Raw genomic sequence first — 23288 nt, forward strand, 5'->3', positions numbered from 1 at the left:
ACAGTCGATCTCCTCACTACGCTGTTCGGTGTGGTATTATCGGCTTATATGGAGTATATAACTATGGCTCCATTATTTCTGCAGGGCTCTGCATCCGACAGTGGCACCCACATATTGAATTGGGCCACATTCTTTAGGACTCCGTAATTGAGCCAACGTCATATGCCTAAGGATTAAGCATACAAGATACACAGAGTACTAGAAGGTACAATTGGGCAATTTAATACCTCTTCCCTATTACAACCCCTGTGGGGTGATGAAGGGACTTAAAGCTATTTGTTATTCTTTACAGCTTGATTTCTGTGACGTGGACTGTGTTAGCTTTTCCATGGAGGGATTCATTTCTCTTTGCAAGTGTTTTTAGGTAAATATTGATATTGTAGTCCCACTATCCTTAAGGACTCTCACATTGGGATTAAGTTTTCCCTATTGTGTTGTGATGTATTTCCTATGGGAACTGTATCAATATTCCTGCTTCTGACCCTTGCCCGGTTAATAAATCAATAGTGGCCATACAACGGCACAGAAACCCGCTTTCTGATTAGGTCATAGCGCATGCTACCACATTAAGCAAGCACTATTCCTCCAGCCCCCATAGAAAGCATACCGAGTTCTCAAAACAAATCAAACCTCCAGCAACCTGGGAAATCCCCCGCAGCTATTGTTTTGATTTAGCCAAGAACTCCAGTAAAGAATGTGAGAACGACCAGTTCTTATGACATCCTTATTGACGTATTCATGTCCATCCTTACGTCAATCTCGGCACCTTTCAGGTATACATATTACCGACATTGCCCTAAGCAAACACACGGTGGTGGTGACGAGATTGGAGCAGCGCGACTTGCCGAGGAGCCCAGCTGATAGAGAAAGCCCACGGACGCTGCCCCTCCCTTTTGACGCGCTGAGAGAGACGCTGCCTTTTCTCGTGCCGAGAAATCCAGCTCCGGCGTTTCCAGCCGCCCTCGCAGGCAGCTGGGATATCAAGTCCTGAGATTGAGATACCAGCCCTCCAGCCTTCTAAATCCCAGGTACTGAACTGAATAACCCCTTACAGAGAATTCTTGAGTCAGACCCTTGGCAAAGCAAACTTAACTTAAACTGCTACTTATCTACTCCCGCCCACGTATTAGGCTTAGGTCAGGTACACTGGGGTAGGCGTAGTTAGAAGCACCAGTTGAGTACGATTAGTCAATGTATATATGTATGTATCTATTTTATCCATTTTAACGTATCATATGGCTAAGAAACCATATCAATGCTTTTACAGTATTATTTTATAATTCTGCTTTTACTGTATGCACTGTACTTAACCTTAAGTATTGCAATAATAGCGATTCATTTCTCTTGTACGAGAAAAGAGACTGATCAATAAATAACACCTTTTTATTGAACACGCCCGTCTCTTCCTTTTCTCTACAATCTGGTGAAACTAAGAATGCACGTACTGACTGAGTAAAATAAGTTGTCTTTTGTTTTCACACGACTCTAGAGATATACTCTTGATTAGGGGAGAGCAAAGTTGTCATGTTCTATGGTTGTCAGAAACGAAATCCCTTCTTGTCTATCCAGGGAGGTTAAACTCCTCCTTGCCTATTCGAGAAAGTTTCTAGTGAACTCTGAGCTAGCTGGCACACATAACTTTAAGACTAATATCGTCAGTAGAAGACCTAGTTAACCACAGTCCTACGTCTATACTATTGAAGATATTATTCCAATGCGCAGAGCCTATTGGGATAATAGGAACTACACTACATGGCGCCCAACGGTTTGGATAGGCGATAAATCTAACGTAAGACATTAGAGTAACTCAGTCGTGCTTTTTCACTCAGACCCTTTTTTCCCATAATACTCCAAAGACGTCTGGAGTGGGTGAAAGGTTAAATCCGCCAAACTTAGTAGGAGGAGACTCCTATGTATGGTTCTTGGTTTATTCAACGTTGAAGGATACACTGTTCCAAAATATTGTGCATCTAATCTTTGTTTCCATAGAAACCTGATCTGCAAATAAACAAAATAACCTTCCTGTCAGTAAAATGTCAGACAGTGAAGTAGAAAGGGAGACAGCTAGAGTAGCAGCTCAACTCCTAGCAGATGACAATAGTCTCCTACAGCAAGACCCGGAGGCAATACTAATCCCGGTCAACATAAGGAAAACTATAACTTTAAAACTTATAGAAAATGGGCTGACACCAAGAGGTGGTACAGTAATATTCGTAATTGAGGCACACGAATATCGGCAGGCAGAGGTATTCTATTCATGGATAAACTTTCCAGCAGCAAACGCTGTAACAAAGGACTTCCACTATTACAAAATAGAGGAACCTCCGAATGAGTATACTCCTTTCGAGGAGGTGGAAATACCACTCAAATACCAAGAGCACCTGCTCTTGTTTAATGGCGCCCTAAAACATAATAATCACATCACCAGGCTCGGTCCACTAGGTAGACCAGGAGCAACGTGGCCGGTCCTAGCCGGATACTCACCACATCCAGACATTGAAGAAATGCCTGCACCAGATCTTTTAGCACAGCTAAAACAACTAATAAAAATACATAGACAATTAGTCCAATATGTAATGCGGACTTCAACAGTCCAACCAGCTATTAAAATTCCACAGCTGACCCCTACTCAGGGGAACACAAATAAAATTACACCACAGAACATACAGTCCTGTCTAGGTAAAGTACCCGCAAAACGGGAACAAATTCCATTCTGGTTAGCACAAAAAATCACTCAAATAGAGGCGGTATTTCCGGATACCACCCCTGTTGAGAAACACAGGATTCTGACTATCTGTCTTCCAATGGGAATCGCACCACATGTGGAGGACTGTGACACTTGGGGTACAGTCTTTGCTTCCATTTACACAAAAACACATGGTATTCCATCCATGTCAGTAATACCAGATGTGCTAAAACAAATTCAAGATGAATACGGTCCAGAACCGGCCCTAACTCTGGGTATGAAATTACTAAAAGACTTCAAACAGCTCTTGGCAATATTACTAGCCAATATAAAGGGAGAAGCAGCAAATGTGGCGATCCGCCAGAGGTTGAAAGAGACAAATATAGCAGACCAACCATTTGAAATTGCCAGTATCATAGAAAAATCCTATGAAGAACTAGGAAGAGACAGTTTGGGTGGGAAACCAGTGAAACCCCAACTAATTGAAAATCCTGAAAAGGTATTTATTAAAAATAATCTAAACACTCAAAAAAAGAGCTGGGATGGAAATAAACAATCCACTCCGAAGGAAAAAAGATTCCAAACCAGAGGAAGGTCTCCTCGGCGGAGAGAAAGATCTCCGGACCAAGGACGCAAGTCTCCCCAAAGGGAGCCCTCTGTGAAAAAATACAACCTTAGAAATAGGGATAATATAAAAAAACCTGATAGATATCAAGATATTGATACACGTCCCTCTCAATCTTTTCAGACTTCTTCGCAGAAATCGGAAAGAAGAGGACGATCAGAACACAGGGAAGAGCACGTCAAGTCCAAAGACAAGGAACCTGCTCATCAAAATTAAAAATTACAATTTCCAAAGAAGAAGGTAGCCAGTATCAGAGTAATCAAACATGCCGAGGATACTGAGGACACAGCTGAAAAACGGAGAATGGGCTCAGACAATGCTAGACAGCGCAGCAGAAGTGAGCATAGCTCGCAAGATCCTGATGAATCATCTGGAGACAGTGGACACGAATGAATACATTCAGGTGGAAACTGCAGATACCAGAGTTAGCAAACCTCATAAAATATATGAAATAACATTGCGTATAGAGGGGGATAAGACTAGGAAAATAAGGGGTCTATTTTGGGATAATCTCTCCAAGGGCTATGACATCCTTCTAGCTGAAAAAGACTGGCCACCAGAGTTTGTCAGGGAGTGCCCTCATGGCGAAGAAATAATTATGCCTGCCTTCTCCAATCATATTCCAATACATAAAAAATATACACTTGCAAGAAAGTGGGCAGTAGCCCAAGCTCCTGCATTATATAAAAACCATGTGGGATGGGATGAGGACTCTCCTCCTCACAAAATCCAGTTAAAATCACAACCTACTGCACAGAGGCAGTACCCAATTAGGCAAGAAGCTAAAAAACAGGTAAAAGAGATCCTAGATGAACTTGAATACCAGGGGGTGATTGAAACTTGCACCTCACAAATGAACAATCCTTTGTTTCCTGTCTCCAAACCAGATAATTCATATCGTCTTGTTTTGGACTACAGACACTTGAACTCATGTTGCAAAGCTTTTGCAGTGCAAAACTCACACAGTGCAGCACTAATGAATAACATTGTGCGCAAAAAATACAAAACAACATTAGACATCTCTAATGGATTCTTTTGTCAAAATATAGCACCAGAAAGCAGATATTTGACCGCCTTTTCAATAAATGGCGCGCAAAAAAATTTCTGTCGTTTACCACAGGGGTTCAAGAACAGCCCAGGATTATTCTCAGCGAGAGTAACAGAGTTACTACAAATATATGATGATGAGGCATTATCTTATGTCGATGACATCTATCTAACAGATGATGACTTGGATACTCACTTGAAAAGAGTGAACACCATAATACTTGGGTTCGCAGCAGAGGGTTACAAATTCAACTTTAAAAAGTCAAGAATTGCCCATCTAACTGTCCTGTTTTTAGGATATGAATTATCAAGTGAAGGCAAAAGCCTGGCTGACAATTTCCTAGAGAAATGTGCTGTAATCCAAGCACCCAGAACACTAAAAAAGTTACAATCAATTCTAGGTTTCCTAAATTTCGGAAGAACTTACATTATAAATTATGCAGAAAGGGTAAAACCTCTCTATGATCTAATAAAACCAAATTTTAAAAGAATCAACTGGACTCAAAAACACACAGAAATTTTGAGATCTTTACAAACAGACATGTTAGTTAAAACAAAACTACAAACACGTGACAACACACGCAATCTTGTGATTCGAGTCATCCCAGGAAGATGCAGATTCACATACCTGACCTCTAATGAGGGAGAAAAGGTACCAATTGCATACAAATCACACTTGTACACAGAAGCTGAAAAAACGTTCAGCATTAAAGAAAACATTGTTCATGCGGTTCAAACGGCTGTAGCAAGAGAAAAAGACCAAGCTGACGGCAGACGTATTACAGTCAGAACAGCAGAATCAGCTTTTGAGGCATTAACAACCCCATGTAATTTACCGACAACGGCATTGAATCCAGAATGGATACAATGGGTAAATTGTATTGCTACAGACAAAGTAAAATACTATTTTGATCCGGAATTAAAGGACTTAAAATATCTAGAATATGAAAGAGAATATCCTCTGCCAATCGACATTCTGCCTTTACGACAGTACGCCTGTGTAATCTATACAGACGGACATGCTCAACCCTCAGTATGGGGAGAACAAGCATACAATGCCACATGCGAAATTGTAAAAGACGTGTGGCGCGGAGGTAAACTGAGACCTCTATTTACGAAAGCACACTCAGTGGAAAATAATTCAGAACAACAAACTGAAATTATAGCGTTAAAAATGGCGCTAGATAATGCCGATCGCGAATTCCCGACACTTATAGTGTGAGATTCGTATTACTGCGTCAAATCATACAATAACGATTTACAGAAATGGATTCAAAACGGTTACAAAGATGACACAGGTGCCACAATAAAGCAGAAAGCGCTTTGGGAACAGGTAGTTCTTTTACAGAAAGAACTACCAAAAGCTCACGTGATACACTCACTGAGTCATCAACGTGATGGCGTTCACGTTGCAGGGAATTCATTGGCTGAGACAGCCACAGCGGCAGCAACTAAATCGGCTTCCGTAGCTAGAAAAAAGCGTTCAGTAAAATGCATTGACGGTGAAACTGTGCTGGCGGTAAAAACGTCATCAAAAGGCGACTGCTCAGCGCTACCGATCAACTATCCACTCAATTATACATACATAATCGATGCAAACTCCGTTCCTTTTGCTCGAATCCCTGGAGTGGGGGATAGAGTAATTCCAAACACGGACAGGAGAAGCTTGTTAATAGCAGACGCACATATGGGTGAGGGTCTTAGACACCTCAAGCTTAAAGATTCTCTGGAAGAATTACAATCAGTGTACTGATGGCCAGGCATGAGCCTGCATCATCACATTTTTGTAAAAAACTGCCCAGACTGCAACAGAGATCGCAGTGGCGACCGAGACGGTGTTTTACCATGGCGTTTCGCTCCAGTTTGGATCAACAATAAAAAATAAAACCCAGTATGAATAATGCGTCAAATTAACATGTAAAGGCTATTTTCACTTATAATGTAAACCACCAACTCTCGGCTGACGTCTGAACTGTTATACAAAGATTTGCGAGTCTATAATGGCATATACGCTAGAAGCATGCTACGCTCTGACCAATATCTTTTCTTTAGCTCTCGAGCTTGTGGGGAGGGCATGGCCAGAATGAGCATTGCATTGCAGGACTCTTCTCACTTCCTTCCTGAGGGAAACGGGATGGTGTAAAGAAAAAAACCAGAGGCATAGAGCAATCTATAACGGCAAAGGTATTAGGTTCAGGAGCTGGGTGGGTCAAACATCTAATAAGTGTCCAACGTAGTCTTAATAATCTGCCAAGAAATTCTCTGAGAGGTCTCAGTCCGTACGAACTATTGTTTGGGACTAGAATGTTAGTCCAGGACTTAGATAGTCAGACTTCAGTGGTTAAAGAAAAATGCTTTGATATCAAAGATCGCTTGGCTATTTTACAGGACTTAAATGAAACAAAAAAAGACCTGAGCAACATAAAGTTGAAACAACAGCCAACAACCACTGAAGAGAAACCACCTGTCCCAGCAAGGCCTGTCTGGATTCCAAAGATCGTGGATCTGGTCAGAGAGAAGATCGCGGTAAAGAAGGAATTTGGGCCTTCTTACAGAAAAGCAGTTCCTGTCTTGTCTGTCAACGGGACAAGATCAGTAGTACTACCGCCCCTTGCTGGTAAAAAGGAGAACCGAGTTATATCCATCGACCTGGTTAAACCACAATCATGTGGCCGATAACAAGTAGTAGGCCAAGTGGACTCCCGAGAAGTAGCAGAACGCCAAAGTTTGCTACATCCACAGAGGTTCAAACTGAAAGACTAATCACATTTGAAAAATCTACAGTGAATCAACAAGGACTATGCAACAAAGCAATAGAACTTGAACCTCTTAAAACCCAAATCAAAACTTTTCATCAAGAAACACCAACCTACAATGAAGTAACAAATGACTATGCTGATGAAACAAAACAAATTCCAAAAGCAAAAAGTGATCCAGAAGCAATTCGAACAATTGACAGAACGGCATCAGGCTACTTCATCAACTTCGATGATTTTTCTGAAGATCTGAGTGAACCAGAAGTACAGCCAACAACAAAAACTTTTAAAGAAAAAGCAAAGGAACTTTTTCATCAACTCAAAGAAACCTATCTGATTTCTCCATGGATTGAAATTTGGGTGGCACTAGGTGCATTTATCCTCATACTTTGGCTCATCATGGTACTATGCTTGGGACACTTCATTGAGGGAAAATATGCTACAATGGACACAGCAAGCCAGAAAATCAACTTGGTCCTTAAACCACACACATCTTCACACGTCGAGAAAAGAGAACTTTCTTCAGTAAACTTCACAGCCAATCCTATACCCGGCGGGGTAGCATGGGACAATACTGAATACGAAATATATGGCCCGGTTGAACTCCTGAAGTATCCACACCAATTTAAGATTTCATTGAGTGACTTTGTAAAACCCAGTACATTTGCTGATGATTGGGACTTTGAAAGTATTAATGATATGATGTCTGATCTTGTGATGTCTGCTAAATTTACAGAACATGATTATTTGCAAGGTTCTTCTAATTACGATCAAATGTTTTGCTACAACCACTATTGTAACCATTATCTGCATAAATCTACCCAGCCTAGAAATGTTTTAAATTTTAACCAATGGGAACATTGTGCAACTCCACCAAAAGGCAGTTCAAAAACGTTTTATGATAAATATTCATACTTTTCAGGGTTTAACACAAGTAATGCAGAAACATTCTATTTCAAATTGTTAAATAAGACAGGAGTGAAAACCATGCTTACAAACACAAAATTGATATATTCAGACTCATTTTTTGGAAAAATTGAATACATTTGGTTATGATTTCTGGAACAATAACATTGAAACGAAAACCATCTGGGGCACAAAAGATTGGCTAGTGCAGGGTATAGAATCATTGTTTAGAGCCTGCATGATCCCAGAACAAATTATATTTTTGAATGACACAATTCAACAGACCATCTGTCTTGGTCTAGCCAAAATCAAAGACTTAAACAAACCGTCTATTCCAAAGCCAACAACGGACAGTAATAGCACTACGGATGTTGAGATAGACGTAAACCATATTTTAAACCAAAACAGAACACATCCTGATTGGAAACAATGGTTGATCTGGCCAACAGACACGAATAACTGTCAAGATAGATTCCTGAACAAAATACAGGGGTTCAAATTGACCAGGCCAGACCCTAGATACTCCCAAAGACAACATCCAGGGATTGTAACTACTTACAGTGTGGGAAAGCTCTGCCTTCAATGGCTACATACATCCACACTGGCAGAAATTAAGCAACACCTAACTTTACTTAAAGAAGGTGCTGACTTGCGTGATTTCATTATGGGACCACGCAAACAGCGTCAAAAACGTTTCATAGCGGCCTCTATATATGCAGCTTATAACGAAGCTTGGAAAGAAACTCAAATTGAGACAGCAGAAAAAATACGGGAAATTGACCGTATTAATTTGGAAAAATCACTTTCTGTTGTGGACAATGGGTTAATGACTCTGTCTTCCAGAATTTATTCACTGGACAGTATTGTGTCTTCAGCAATCGATATAATAGAGCAAGACTTACTGATGTTACAACACGGTCAGTCTCAATTACGTTCTATTGTACAGCTTGGCTGGACGTTACAAAATCTGCGTTCAGGCTATGTGCCTTGGCGTTTAATCAACACAACGTCATTATTTAATATCTTTAACCTTACTTATAAACAAATGAGTTTGGCACAGAAGGGTGCTGACTATACAATTCTGAGCATTGAAAAACTTGAGAGATTACCATTGACAATGTCAGAACGACCTGTCATTGAATGGATAATACATGGGATAATAAATATCCCGATAACAACTTTCCAGTTTCAATACTGCCAAAAATATATACAGGCAGGCCAGTATGAAAGGTTGGGCAAAGGATACATTAAGTCAACATGGAACTTGCCCTATACACACACATGTGTCAGTAATAAAGGACAGAGTGTATTTCTTAGTGGCAATAATTGTGCAAAATCACTAAGCGGTATACTTCTGTGTCAGGGTATAAATTTACTTGGGGCCTGTGAAGGGACTTCAAATAACCTTTCATGTCACCAGCTAGGTGCACCTGCAACACAAATAGAACCATTCTTTATGAGACTCTCGAACGGGAGTTACATTCTAATTGTAGATCACAAGTGTTGTGGCTTAATGCCCGGAAAACCTTATCTCGTAAGCGTGACTACCAGGGTCATGTGCTGTGAAAGAGTATTGTTCCCGAACGATACTCCAGACAGGGAGGCAAGGTTATGGCCCAGTTTTAATTTCTCTTCTATTCGAATTGATACTTTAAGCAGAATGAAGACTGTGCTCCTACAGACGCCGACCCAGTTGACGTCATCAAAAGAAACGTATGATCTCCAAGTTGCAAGGACAACGGCAGAGATTCATTCACTGTTATCAACAAATAGCCCCCAACACTTCGCAGAAATACTAAACGAAATCTTAAATATTTCTGATACAAATGGTATCGCAAGTGTATTTAAGACAGTTTTTTCGGGAGCTTTGACCCCATTCAAAGCCATCCTGGGTATTTTTCCTAACTTCGTCCATTCCATCTTTGGCGGACTTCCTCTCCTGTTGGGACTAGTAGCAGGCGTCCTATTTTTGCTACTTTTGCTTCGCTATGGCAAACCATGTCACAGACATGACTCCAGCAACAATGGAAGAAACGATCCTAGCTATCCGCTACCGGGACCGCATAACTAAAGTCCTTGGACTAGCACGGCTACGAGATTTAAATATGACTTGGTTTCTTTCATTCAGACCCTTGTGGCAGTCTTGTGTTATGCCTGTATTAAGGTGCTTGCTATGCGGCGAGGAATGCGTGTTGGACACCTGTCTCACACTACAATCAGAAGTGCCATTGGATGCAGAGACTTTGTTGAGTCCAGTTAAGGCTCATGCATTGTGCTGTCCCCAGCGGCTACCAATCCTGATGACGGCATTCGTGGAGACTTCACCACTACGATTGAAGGGTAGTGAAGTACAAGATGAAAGCAGCACCGATCAGGTACGACCATCTGTCAGCAATGCTGATCAAACCATCACTGAAAGCGATCATGCTCATGACTGCATGGTAGCGTCATTTTCCAACCTAATCGAACTATCACCAGAAGCTGTTGACTGTTTTTTCGAACATCTAAATGATATGATGTTTTCACCAGAACAGAAAGAATGACTTTGAGCAAACATGCACACAGCGTTCCCTGAACTCTGAATTTGGCCTTCAATTTTAAAAAACAAAGCCACTGAGAATTTTTTCGAGTCTGCTCCTGCAAACAGGAACTTTTTCTCCAACATCCATAATATTTACCTTTCAGGCACTTATCTTCTGCTTAAAGTAAACTATTCTTGGAGAACAGAAACTTCTATTTTTAGGTAACTCTAGTAGACATTACCTCGACCTCTAGGTTGTTTGCAAGTAGAATTATATTTCTATGTGATGAAATGGTCTCGCACTTTTTCTTCTGTATTAAGAGCCATTTCATGTGTTATTTTCGCAAATCATTCGTGCTGATATAAAAAGTGCATCCTCTTTGAATGATTACACTGCTTGAATGCATACAGTAACTATATTCATATTTTCATGTGTTACGCTAAATCCAATTAATGTATTTTGGGGCGGTTTGAATACACATTCATTATTAGTTATGTTATGTTTACTATGCTTAGGTTTGTAAATATGGACATAAATTCAGTGGAGTGGGTGTGATGTATTTCCTATGGGAACTGTATCAATATTCCTGCTTCTGACCCTTGCCCGGTTAATAAATCAATAGTGGCCATACAACGGCACAGAAACCCCCTTTCTGATTAGGTCATAGCGCATGCTACCACATTAAGCAAGCACTATTCCTCCAGCCCCCATAGAAAGCATACCGAGTTCTCAAAACAAATCAAACCTCCAGCAACCTGGGAAATCCCCCGCAGCTATTGTTTTGATTTAGCCAAGAACTCCAGTAAAGAATGTGAGAACGACCAGTTCTTATGACATCCTTATTGACGTATTCATGTCCATCCTTACGTCAATCTCGGCACCTTTCAGGTATAAATATTACCGACATTGCCCTAAGCAAACACACGGTGGTGGTAACGAGATTGGAGCAGCGCGACTTGCCGAGGAGCCCAGCTGATAGAGAAAGCCCACGGACGCTGCCCCTCCCTTTTGACGCGCTGAGAGAGACGCTGCCTTTTCTCGTGCCGAGAAATCCAGCTCCGGCGTTTCCAGCCGCCCTCGCAGGCAGCTGGGATATCAAGTCCTGAGATTGAGATACCAGCCCTCCAGCCTTCTAAATCCCAGGTACTGAACTGAATAACCCCTTACAGAGAATTCTTGAGTCAGACCCTTGGCAAAGCAAACTTAACTTAAACTGCTACTTATCTACTCCCGCCCACGTATTAGGCTTAGGTCAGGTACACTGGGGTAGGCGTAGTTAGAAGCACCAGTTGAGTACGATTAGTCAATGTATATATGTATGTATTCTATTTTATCCATTTTAACATATCATATGGCTAAGAAACCATACTTCCGCCCAGCCGAGCGAAGGCTGACGCGGTTAGAGCGTTGCCTGGCCAACGCCGCCTTCCCCACCGACGGACACGCCCACCCACGCTGGCCACGCCCCCCCGCCACACTATTTGAACGAGCGCTGACTACAAGCTCGTCGTTCTACAAACCCACTCCTGAGGCAAAATAGCCGGGAGCATTTTACTTTATTTTAAATACTTTGTGTGATAACTTGCTTTTTAAATCCAGCACCAGCCACTTTACCTCGCCTTGATACTTCCGCCCAGCCGAGCGAAGGCTGACGCGGTTAGAGCGTTGCCTGGCCAACGCCGCCTTCCCCACCGGCGGACACGCCCACCCACGCTGGCCACGCCCCCCGCCACACTATTTGAACGAGCGCTGACTACAAGCGCGTCGTTCTACAAACCCACTCCTGAGGCAAAATAGCCGGGAGCATTTTACTTTATTTTAAATACTTTGTGTGTTAACTTGCTTTTTAAATCCAGCACCAGCCACTTTACCTCGCCTTGATACTTCCGCCCAGCCGAGCGAAGGCTGACGCGGTTAGAGCGTTGCCTGGCCAACGCCGCCTTCCCCACCGGCGGACACGCCCACCCACGCTGGCCACGCCCCCCCGCCACACTATTTGAACGAGCGCTGACTACAAGCGCGTCGTTCTACAAACCCACTCCTGAGGCAAAATAGCTGGGAGCATTTTACTTTATTTTAAATACTTTGTGTGATAACTTGCTTTTTAAATCCAGCACCAGCCACTTTACCTCGCCTTGATACTTCCGCCCAGCCGAGCGAAGGCTGACGCGGTTAGAGCTTTGCCTGGCCAACGCCGCCTTCCCCACCGGCGGACACGCCCACCCACGCTGGCCACGCCCCCCGCCACACTATTTGAACGAGCGCTGACTACAAGCGCGTCGTTCTACAAACCCACTCCTGAGGCAAAATAGCCGGGAGCATTTTACTTTATTTTAAATACTTTGTGTGATAACTTGCTTTTTAAATCCAGCACCAGCCACTTTACCTCGCCTTGATACTTCCGCCCAGCCGAGCGAAGGCTGACGCGGTTAGAGCGTTGCCTGGCCAACGCCGCCTTCCCCACCGGCGGACACGCCCACCCACGCTGGCCACGCCCCCCCGCCACACTATTTGAACGAGCGCTGACTACAAGCGCGTCGTTCTACAAACCCACTCCTAAGGCAAAATAGCCGGGAGCATTTTACTTTATTTTAAATACTTTGTGTGATAACTTGCTTTTTAAATCCAGCACCAGCCACTTTACCTCGCCTTGATACTTCCGCCCAGCCGAGCGAAGGCTGACGCGGTTAGAGCGTTGCCTGGCCAACGCCGCCTTCCCCACCGGCGGACACGCCCACCCACGCTGGCCACGCCCCCCCGCCACACTATTTGAACGAGCGCTGACTACAAGCGCGTCGTTCTACAAACCCACTCCTAAGGCAAAATAGCCGGGAGCATTTTACTTTATTTTAAATACTTTGTGTGATAACTTGCTTTTTAAATCCAGCACCAGCCACTTTACCTCGCCTTGATACTTCCGCCCAGCCGAGCGAAGGCTGACGCGGTTAGAGCGTTGCCTGGCCAACGCCGCCTTCCCCACCGGCGGACACGCCCACCCACGCTGGCCACGCCCCCCGCCACACTATTTGAACGAGCGCTGACTACAAGCGCATCGTTCTACAAACCCACTCCTGAGGCAAAATAGCCGGGAGCATTTTACTTTATTTTAAATACTTTGTGTGATAACTTGCTTTTAAAATCCAGCACCAGCCACTTTACCTCGCCTTGATACTTCCGCCCAGCCGAGCGAAGGCTGACGCGGTTAGAGCGTTGCCTGGCCAACGCCGCCTTCCCCACCGGCGGACACGCCCACCCACGCTGGCCACGCCCCCCCGCCACGGCATCCCTCAAACAGCATAAATCATGCTGAGGCACCGGAAGCGCAGCGGACGAGCGCAGCGGGCGCGACGAATGCGCGCCGAAGGCGCGCATAAGGCAAGCTCGTCTGCGCTCGTCCGCGCCGAGGACGGGCCTAGGGCCACCCCCCCTGCCACCGCACCCCTTCCCACGGAGGTAGTTACAGCAAGACTAGTATATACATCCGCTGAGCTACTGGAACTCAAACTGGGTTCGAAAGTTCCCCATGCCTTACCACAATTCAGACATACCAACGCCATAATAGGCCCACATAAATGCCCTTCATGTTCAAACATCCATCCTCCTATCATCAAAACTGCCACTAAACAAGTGTTAGCTGCGCTAATAAATGCTAGATCCCTTCCCAAACATAAACTGGAAGTGGCCGACCTGATCGACTCACACAAACTAGATTTACTTTTTATTACGGAAACATGGGGGGACGAAGCGTCTGGTCCTGACTTCACAGCAGCCACTCCAACCAATTATAGTGTCTGTAGATTGGACAGACCCAAACAGAAGGGAGGAGGCATAGCAATTATTTACAGCAACCAGTTTAAACGTACCACGACGCAAGCCAATTGCGCTGAGTATGAAGCCTTTCTTTTTACTATAGGCCTCTCGCCCAAAGAATCATTCAAGGGTATGCTAATCTACCGCCCTCCCGGGTCACGTGCCAAGTTCCTCGCCAACATAGGTAATATGATCGAAGCCTCTGTAGGATCCCCCCATTTTACCTTGCTGGGAGATTTTAATTTCCACTTGGAATCCCTTAATGACCCGCACACAGCACAGCTAACGAACGATTTAGCAACTATTTGCCTGCTGCAATTAATAAAAGATCCCACGCATCAAGCAGGTCACACTTTAGATGGCCTTTTTACCAACAATCCTCATATTGTTGTCACCGAGGTAATCCCGCTGACTTGGACGGACCACTCAGCCATCTGTTTCTCCATTGTAACCACGTCTACTAAAGCCATTTCCACATCTTCGGCTACAATCTCATACAGAGACTGGAAACATATCAATCTGGATCTTTTAGCAGAAATGATGCTAGCCAACCATATCCCTGATGGAAATGACCCCATTTCAGCATCCGCAAGCTTTCTAAGCAGTCTTAATAAGGCGTGTAATAAACTAGCCCCTATCAAAACTCGTCATCTTAGTAGAAAAGCCCCTTCAGCACAGTGGTTTACTGAGTCCGTGCGAATTCAGAGACAGTACTGTAGGAACCTGGAAAGGCAGTGGCGTCGACATTATAACCCTACTGACAAACAGACCTATAAAAGTGCACTCCTCAAATACAAAAAACTCATAAAAGCAGAAAAAAGTCGCTACTACACCGCCCAAATCAATGAGGCAAAAAACTCGGTAGGGCAACTATTTCAGGTAGTCACTCACCTATCCAACCCCCCGGTTCCACGCCTAGAAGGATCACAAGCCCTCTCGGACTCCCTGGCCAAATTCTTTGAGGACAAGGTCAATTCCATCTTTCTGAACTTTTGTCACTCCACCAATCCCCCAATCCCTACGTCTACTACGATCCCTTTGATCAATAATAATTCCCCAATCTTTTCCTGTTTTGAACCAACCACGCAGCAGCAAGTCCAACAGCTGGTGGCCGGTACTAAATCGGGCTCCCCTCTCGACCCTTGCCCTGCTGCAATCCTTAATCACATACCGGAAGCCATCTCGCCTGCTCTATCTACAATCTGCAATGCAATGTTTGCAACAGGCATTTATCCATCTGTCTGGAAGAAGGCTATAATCAAGCCTCTCCTAAAAAAGCCAACACTTGACCCTCTCCTCCCGGCCAGCTACAGGCCTATTGCATGTCTCCCCTTTCCAGCTAAGATTTTCGAGAGAATAATGAACATCCAACTCTCGAAATTCATCAATGATAATGAACTTCTTGATGATACTCAGTTCGGCTTCCGACAAGGCCACGGAACGGAGACAGCACTACTTAAGGCAGCAGATGAAATAAGAGCTACGATGGACAAGGGAGGTTCTGCAGTCCTTATACTTCTGGATCTTTCCGCCGCCTTTGACACGGTCGATCATGTCACACTGATCGGCCGTGTCTCGGCTGCGGGAATAAGAGGCAAAGCTAAGGACCTCCTCGCCTCATTCCTGGCCAATCGTCCACAGACGGTGAAGTTGGGCAATTACACCTCCCAGACCTTTTCTCTCTCGTGTGGAGTGCCACAGGGTTCCTCGCTAAGTCCGATGCTTTTTAATATCTACGTATCGGACTTGGCGAGGGTAATAAAATCCTATGGAATCGCACTCACAACCTATGCTGATGACACTCAGTTAGTGTTATCGGTACACAACGATGGCATTGCAGTCGCGGCCAACTTCCAGGAGGGAATGAGGGCAATAAGTTCCTGGATGTCATCAAACTGTCTCAAATTAAACTCCGACAAGACGGAGGTGATGACATTCGGGAACTTGCAACCCTCCTGGTCCCCTCAGTGGTGGCCTTCTCAGCTGGGGAACCCCCCTCAACCTGTAGTCAAGGTTCGCAATCTGGGAGTAATCTTTGATACCAAGCTGACCTTCTCTCATCACGCCAATGCGGTGGTATCCTCTTCCTTCTATATCTTAAAAAGGATTAAAAAATTATTGCCATACCTGCCGCCTTCTGCGGGCAAAACCCTGATTAGCTCCCTGGTGTTCTCAAGAACAGATTATTGCAATGCCCTCCTGCTAAATGCCCAAGAAAAGGTCCTTCAAAAACTACAGACGGTACAAAATGCCGCAGCCAGGGTTCTTTTGGCTATTCCCAAATTCACCTCCACCTCCCCCTATATCAGAAGGCTACATTGGCTCCCCATACGGAGTCGAATCAAATTTAAGGCCCTATGTATAGCCTATAAAGCTATCAACAGCCCTGGCCCGCAGTTTTTAAAAGCAGCTCTCCGTCCCTTGGAGCACGCAAGAACCTTAAGATCATCCTCAGCACACCTACTGATGGTTCCACGGACAAGGAGGACCAACTGGGGAGACAGATGTTTTTTCATAGGAACTGCTAAACTGTGGAACACATTACCATCCCACATTAAAACTGCCCCTACCCTACTACACTTCAGAAAGAACCTTAAAACCTGGCTGTTTTCATCCTAAACCATTCCTTGCCTCCAGAGTGAGTTCAGTAGCACTAGCGCCGAGACACCTTCACGGGTATTTGCGCGCTCTAAAAATCGCATAAAATAAATAAATAAATATCATTGCTTTTACAGTATTATTTTATAATTCTGCTTTTACTGTATGCACTGTACTTAACCTTAAGTATTGCAATAATAGCGATTCATTTCTCTTGTACGAGAAAAGAGACTGATCAATAAATAACACCTTTTTATTGAACAGGCCCGTCTCTTCCTTTTCTCTACAATCTGGTGAAACTAAGAATGCACGTACTGACTGAGTAAAATAAGTTGTCTTTTGTTTTCACACGACTCTAGAGATATACTCTTGATTAGGGGAGAGCAAAGTTATCATGTTCTATGGTTGTCAGAAACTAAATCCCTTCTTGTCTATCCAGGGAGGTTAAACTCCTCCTTGCCTATTCGAGAAAGTTTCTAGTGAACTCTGAGCTAGCTGGCACACATAACTTTAAGTCTAATATCGTCAGTAGAAGACCTAGTTAACCACAGTCCTACGTCTATACTATTGAAGATATTATTCCAATGCGCAGAGCCTATTAGGATAATAGGAACTACACTACAGTGTGATATATTTTATATCTTATTGTTATAGAATTGAACTAATCCTTTTGAACGTGGGAACAAGCACCACTTCATTTCCTGCGAGGGTAAGCAACTTAGATAGATTAGGGTATTACTTTTATATATGTCCTAGCAACAGCTTATAGATTTAAATGTTTTTCGTTGTAGGGTCATCTATGATCCCGGGTTGCCCCTTCAGTTTTGTCCTGAAGAAGACTCGCATGGCCGAGGCTTAAATGACCGACAAGCCGAAAAGACGATTAGAAACGTCGACATTTTTTGTAAAAACCTGGACCAATGTGTTCTTTCTAATATTGATGTGCAAACACCAAATTGACATTGATGTGTCTTGAACATTTAGAAAAAGTTTGACTTAATTTGCTTTGCTTTGGCCAGGTTGAACAGCACGTTTAATTGATTTTCTGGACTGTGATGTACAAATTGTTTTGAATATTTTATGTCACAAATATTTTCTATGAATATCTTTCTTTCTTAATCTCTCACACATTTTTCACAACTCTTTTTCTATTTGCACGCTCTAATTGGGGCAACCATTGATAAAGTTCCAAAAAATTATTAATTTGTTGACCAGTAGAAATTAAAAATTGTTCCTGGTTGGATACTGTTTTTTTGCTGTTGCTTTTTCAAAATGTTTTTGTTGTTTTTCGTAAAAAGATACATTTATTGAATAGATCTGATCCCTTGTGACAAGCTTTTGAAATTGTTGAATTATAAAGGTTACTGATTTATTCAGGTCTCACAAAATATAGAGGTCTCGGACCAATTTTTCTATATCGGACTGTTCCCATGAGGCACAGGGTCAGACTGATTTACATATGGCCATGTCTGAACTTGGGTGGCAGAGTGGACTAAAGAACGGTGATTGATTAAACCCAGATCTGTTGACTGGGTGTGAGTGTTTGATTGGTTCAGATGCTCCGTCCATCACCACCCCCTTTTGTACCACCCATGCCACAGCAGCACGCACAAAAGCCACTGCACTATCTATCGTACACGCTTTGTGAGATGGATGTGTTCAGGAGCGTGTGCCAGAAACACTTTTGTTTACTCTGGATATTTTAGAGTCAGTTTAAAATTGTTTGGGGAGTGAGTTTCTCTGGAGGTTCTTACCACTGAGAGAACTTTAACATCTTTAGCCAAAGCTAGGCCTGATATGCAAGTTCACAAAAGACAGGCCCCAATCTAATCTCTGGATATCAGGAATGTTATGAGGCTCATCCTGTACAATTGCATCAATGTAAACAGCTCCAACTATCACCCTATTGTCCTATTTCAGGTGCTGTCAGCTATTACAGCTGAAGCAGCAGAGGGCCAGAGATGAAATGCTTTGCTCAGGACACAGTGTGTTCAAGGCTGTCAAATGGAGTGCAGAGCCCTTGTTTCCAGGTTCTACAATCATAAACATACACACTCTGCCAGATGTTTTTGGTGACAGTATTGTATTGCTAAAAAGCGACTTGGGCTCCTAGGCTGTGATCGGAAACTGAACCCTTCCTTGTACCGGGCACTTGGAAACCCCTTTCAGTATAGTTATAACCTTGCATAGGCAGCCAGCAAACAATTACTCTGGGCCAGTGAAGGACTCAATGAAGGGATCTGAGGAATACAAGACTTCCCAAGCCATAATGGTCAAAAAACATGTAATTCAATTGGAGGTCACATAACAATCCTCACTGAAATCCTCCCTTGTATTAAATTGGCCAAATACACTTTAAAGTCTCTTGAGTTGGTTTATAAAAGAAGTGTATATTGTTTTACAATAGCTAGCACCACTTCATAAACAATATACCTCATTTCAAGTGCTGGTACGGTGTGTGATTGCGCATGTGCAAACTTACTAAAACTCAATTGCTATCTTGATTGGCCCTGGACTGGCTTCAGAATCTCACAACACACTTCTGTTGAGCAGCCAAAAGAGGTCCCTCTATTGCTCTACAACAATAGACGGAATGTGAGAAATGGTTTGTACTACATAATCATGACCTCAGTGACGCACTACCACGTGATTGAGCCATTTTTCTGAAGTCCCAGTGTGAAGCAGCAGTATTTCAAGTATTCAAGATTCTGTAAGTGCAACAGAATAACAATGGGATCCCATGTGAGAGGTCTCCTTATTATTAGATCTACCACTGGTCACACAATTTACATGTTCTAGGATTTCTTCGAGTAGGAGCAGTTTTGTAATTGTGAGTAATTGTGAGGATTTACCTTGTATATTCACTTGAGTATTTCTTGGTGGGAGAGCCCAGTTATGCGTAGACAAATTTACTTCAAAGGAGGCAGTGTATTATGCACGACTACTTCCTTCAGTGGGGTTGCTTTGTGTAGTCCTCAAGATTTCTCTGTAAGTCAGGACTATGTGTAATTGAGCATTTCCTCGAGTCACCATGGTTTGTAGTTGAGGGTTCTTGCTCAGGGACTCAGTTTACATGCAGAATTTATGAGGAAGGAAAGGACACTGTAGATCTACTTGAGAATCTAAGGTAAACACCCATTGTTATGTGCACTCTTGCCACAGCTTATGCAGCCGACCTATCTTTCTGAGTCTGTAGCCCAAAGGCAAATTTCCTCTCCATGACATTTACAAATGATTAGATCGTCTCTGTCTTCTTGCCTGGTTTCTCTTTCTTTCAAGAGCTCTATAGCTGTGCCCTTCTTGAAGAAGCTTTTGACTGACTCCCCAAGGATATCCACATTTGTCTGGCATGCTTTGTCAATGGGCAGCTACAACACCTCCTGTACCATCGGTGGGTATTGGCGAAGGGAAACATCTGACTGTTACAGCGGCATCATACCCTTGATGAATGTGAGACTACAGGGCAATGCTCCTGTGTCTCCCTGGGTTGGGAGAATTGTACCCAATTCCTGGAGAAAACCCCAAGGAACCCCATCAGAAACAAGAGTATAATTACATTTGTGTGACAAATAACGGGGTGTGATTCTCAACAGCACTAACTTGGACATGTTTTCTGATGTAAATTACACTGACAGTATAGGGATCTCTAGTCCTGATGATGGCCGACGACCTGTAAGGGTGGAAAAAGTATATCCGAAACATGTTGGCATCTAGATGGTAGGGTAATAATGGCCCATTGACCATCTTAAACTGCTTTTAATCCTTCAAAAAGGTACCCTTTAATGAATCAAATAGACTTGGTATCGATTTTAGGCAGTTTCAGTCATTTACCAGATTCTTAAAATCTCTACTCTAGCCCCGTGTTGTACACACCCATGGTAAAGAAAATGTTGTAGCTGCCCAATGTTGAAGCATGACACTATAATGTGGGTGAGGGCTTTTCTAAACAAGCATTGAAAATGCAATAGGTCTCGCTTTTGATTAAGTTAAAACCATTTGCTTTGCTAATGGTATTGTATTCTAGCTTTGCATTATTTAGTGTATTTTTTAGATACGTTGTAGTTGTATGTAGTTAGAATTGTTTTGTTAGCTGTGTAGTAATTTAAAGTATAGCATTAGTAGGAAAAGAGCAGTGTTTCAGATTTGGGAGGTGAATGAATAGAAGCATAGTATGTGTGTTATTTTCGTATAGTGAGGATTACAATAGCATTAGGCAGACGAAAGGGCCGAGGGGAGAGCAAATATATGCATATATCACAAATATACACTAAATTTTGCAAAGCGAGAATACAATACTATTAGCAAAGCAAATGGCTTCAACTTAATCTAAGGCGAGACCTATTGCATTTTCAATACTTGTTATGAGATAGCACCACTTCTGTGACAAATCCCGGGGCGCGAGTTGAGATCTTCCGGGAAAGGGCTGATGCAGGTTCCTAAGTTTAGAAGAGCTTGGATGGGTGGGCGCTCCTTCCGAGTGCAAGCTGCTCAACACTGGAACAGACTCCCGCCCGAAATGCGATTAGAGACTTCGGAACGCATTTTCCGGAAACAACTGAAAACTTACCTCTTTCCTCAGGTCAGAGAGTGAGGAGGCTCACATGTGAGGAATTAGAGGGGAAGACATGCCTGACTAACTGTTGCTAGCCACATTATAGCGCGGGGACACACTGGCCTCAGTGTAACCAGGCGCTCTATAAAATTATTATTATTATTATTTTATTATTATTATAAAAATGTATATGCAATGTTCCTTTTCAGATATTTATAATTAATGACAAAGCCCAGTTTCTTTACTTTTGTCTTAAAGAGAACTTTATTCCTGGTTCTAGTTTGAGATTCGCCCATTGTAGCATCTCCCAAGTTCTAGTATCTAAATATATATGATGGTTATGAACATCATAATGCCAGTAAAACCGAGTAAATGGCCATGAACTCACATAAGGGCCTAACATATAACCTTGCACTGAGTAATCAGAAAATAGAACATGCCATTAATTTTACCTATCTGGACATATTATTAGACTCTAAATTAGCTTGGAAGCAGCAAGTCAAGCACTCAGTACTACGGTTAGCACAAGGGACAGGGGCAATCTCTAAGAAGTATAGTTCGTCCTCAAGCAAATCTGTGACACCAGCGCTTGAGCTATACAAATAAAAGGACCAGGCAGCAGCATTGTATGGGTCAGAGCTAAGGGGTACCAGTGCTACCAAATAACGGATAATTGTGGAAAATACATTTGCGAGGAGACTACTGGGGCTACCCCTATCAGCACCACTTGTCTCAGTGTTTCATGACTTAAACATAAAGCGTATAGGGCATAGAGAAGGTGTAAGTGAATTACTGGCTATTAACTCTTGCCTTACCTTCCCATGGCTAAGATTTGTACGGAAATTATTCATAGAGCTAGGCCTTGATTCATATTGGACCAACCTGCACAGTTTAACATCAAACTGTTAAGACACACTAAAGGGAACTTATTGGCAACACACAATGAATGCACTTTACTGCGACCCGAGATTAGGAAGGCTAACATCTCAATTCCTCACTATCAAGCCAAGTCCGAGTGGCGAGGAGTTTCTTGGCAATATACAGCCGTACCTAGCAAAAATCTTATAGCTAAAGCTAAGGTACAGCATTTTAATGATTAAGAGCCATACTACAAACTGTGGGGACAAGGAAGATCGTTCCTGCACTTTATGCACTACACGCACTTTAGGATCTACAGAAAACACAGCACATATCTTGTTTTTTCTGCCCAGCGTACGATAGGGCAAGTAGGAAATGGATGCAACCATTATGCAATTTGATGGGATTCAGAAGGCACCAAGAGACTCTGAGGGTACTAACAGCTAGCACTATACCACACGCTATATCTAGATACCTGTTTATAGTGTGATTGATACGGGAAAAAGCGGGGCTAAAGCTGTGATGCGCTAATAACCAATATCCTTATGACTGTCAAAACATTTTCTGATTGTATAAATAACCAGACACTTTTCCCTTTATTGCATTATAAGTAGTTTAATGAATTTTGAAAAGAGAACTCACAGGAGAGGTAATAATGGAATCTCATGGTGACCAGTTTACCCTGTCTTTCATTGATTTAAAATATTTTATTTTTTACTGAGACTTTACAATATATGGTTGGATGTTTTTTAGATTATTTTATGAATGATTGTATTTCTATGAAACCTTTTATAGCCTTTGACGGATAAAGTATTTAAGTGAAATGAACATTCAGAATGTTATCCTCATTAATACTCCCACAATGCTCGATCCCTAAAATATGTAATTCAATTGGCATTTTGGCCAATTGGAGTCTTAACTCTGTGTA

General features: G+C 42.8%; 1 long non-coding RNA gene across 1 annotated transcript in view; it reads left to right on the forward strand.

The window, feature by feature from the left end:
• Nucleotides 1-18120, forward strand: part of LOC144761697 (uncharacterized) — a 37343-nt gene extending 19223 nt beyond the window's left edge. Inside the window, exons 4-5 of the long non-coding RNA XR_013595854.1 lie at nucleotides 85-205; nucleotides 17742-18120. This is a non-coding gene — a long non-coding RNA (uncharacterized LOC144761697). The remainder of the gene's footprint in view (nucleotides 1-84; nucleotides 206-17741) is intronic.
• Nucleotides 18121-23288: the final 5168 nt, after the last annotated feature.

This window comes from Lissotriton helveticus, chromosome 6 (assembly GCF_964261635.1).
Source record: "Lissotriton helveticus chromosome 6, aLisHel1.1, whole genome shotgun sequence".
NCBI classification, from domain to species: Eukaryota; Metazoa; Chordata; class Amphibia; order Caudata; family Salamandridae; genus Lissotriton; species Lissotriton helveticus.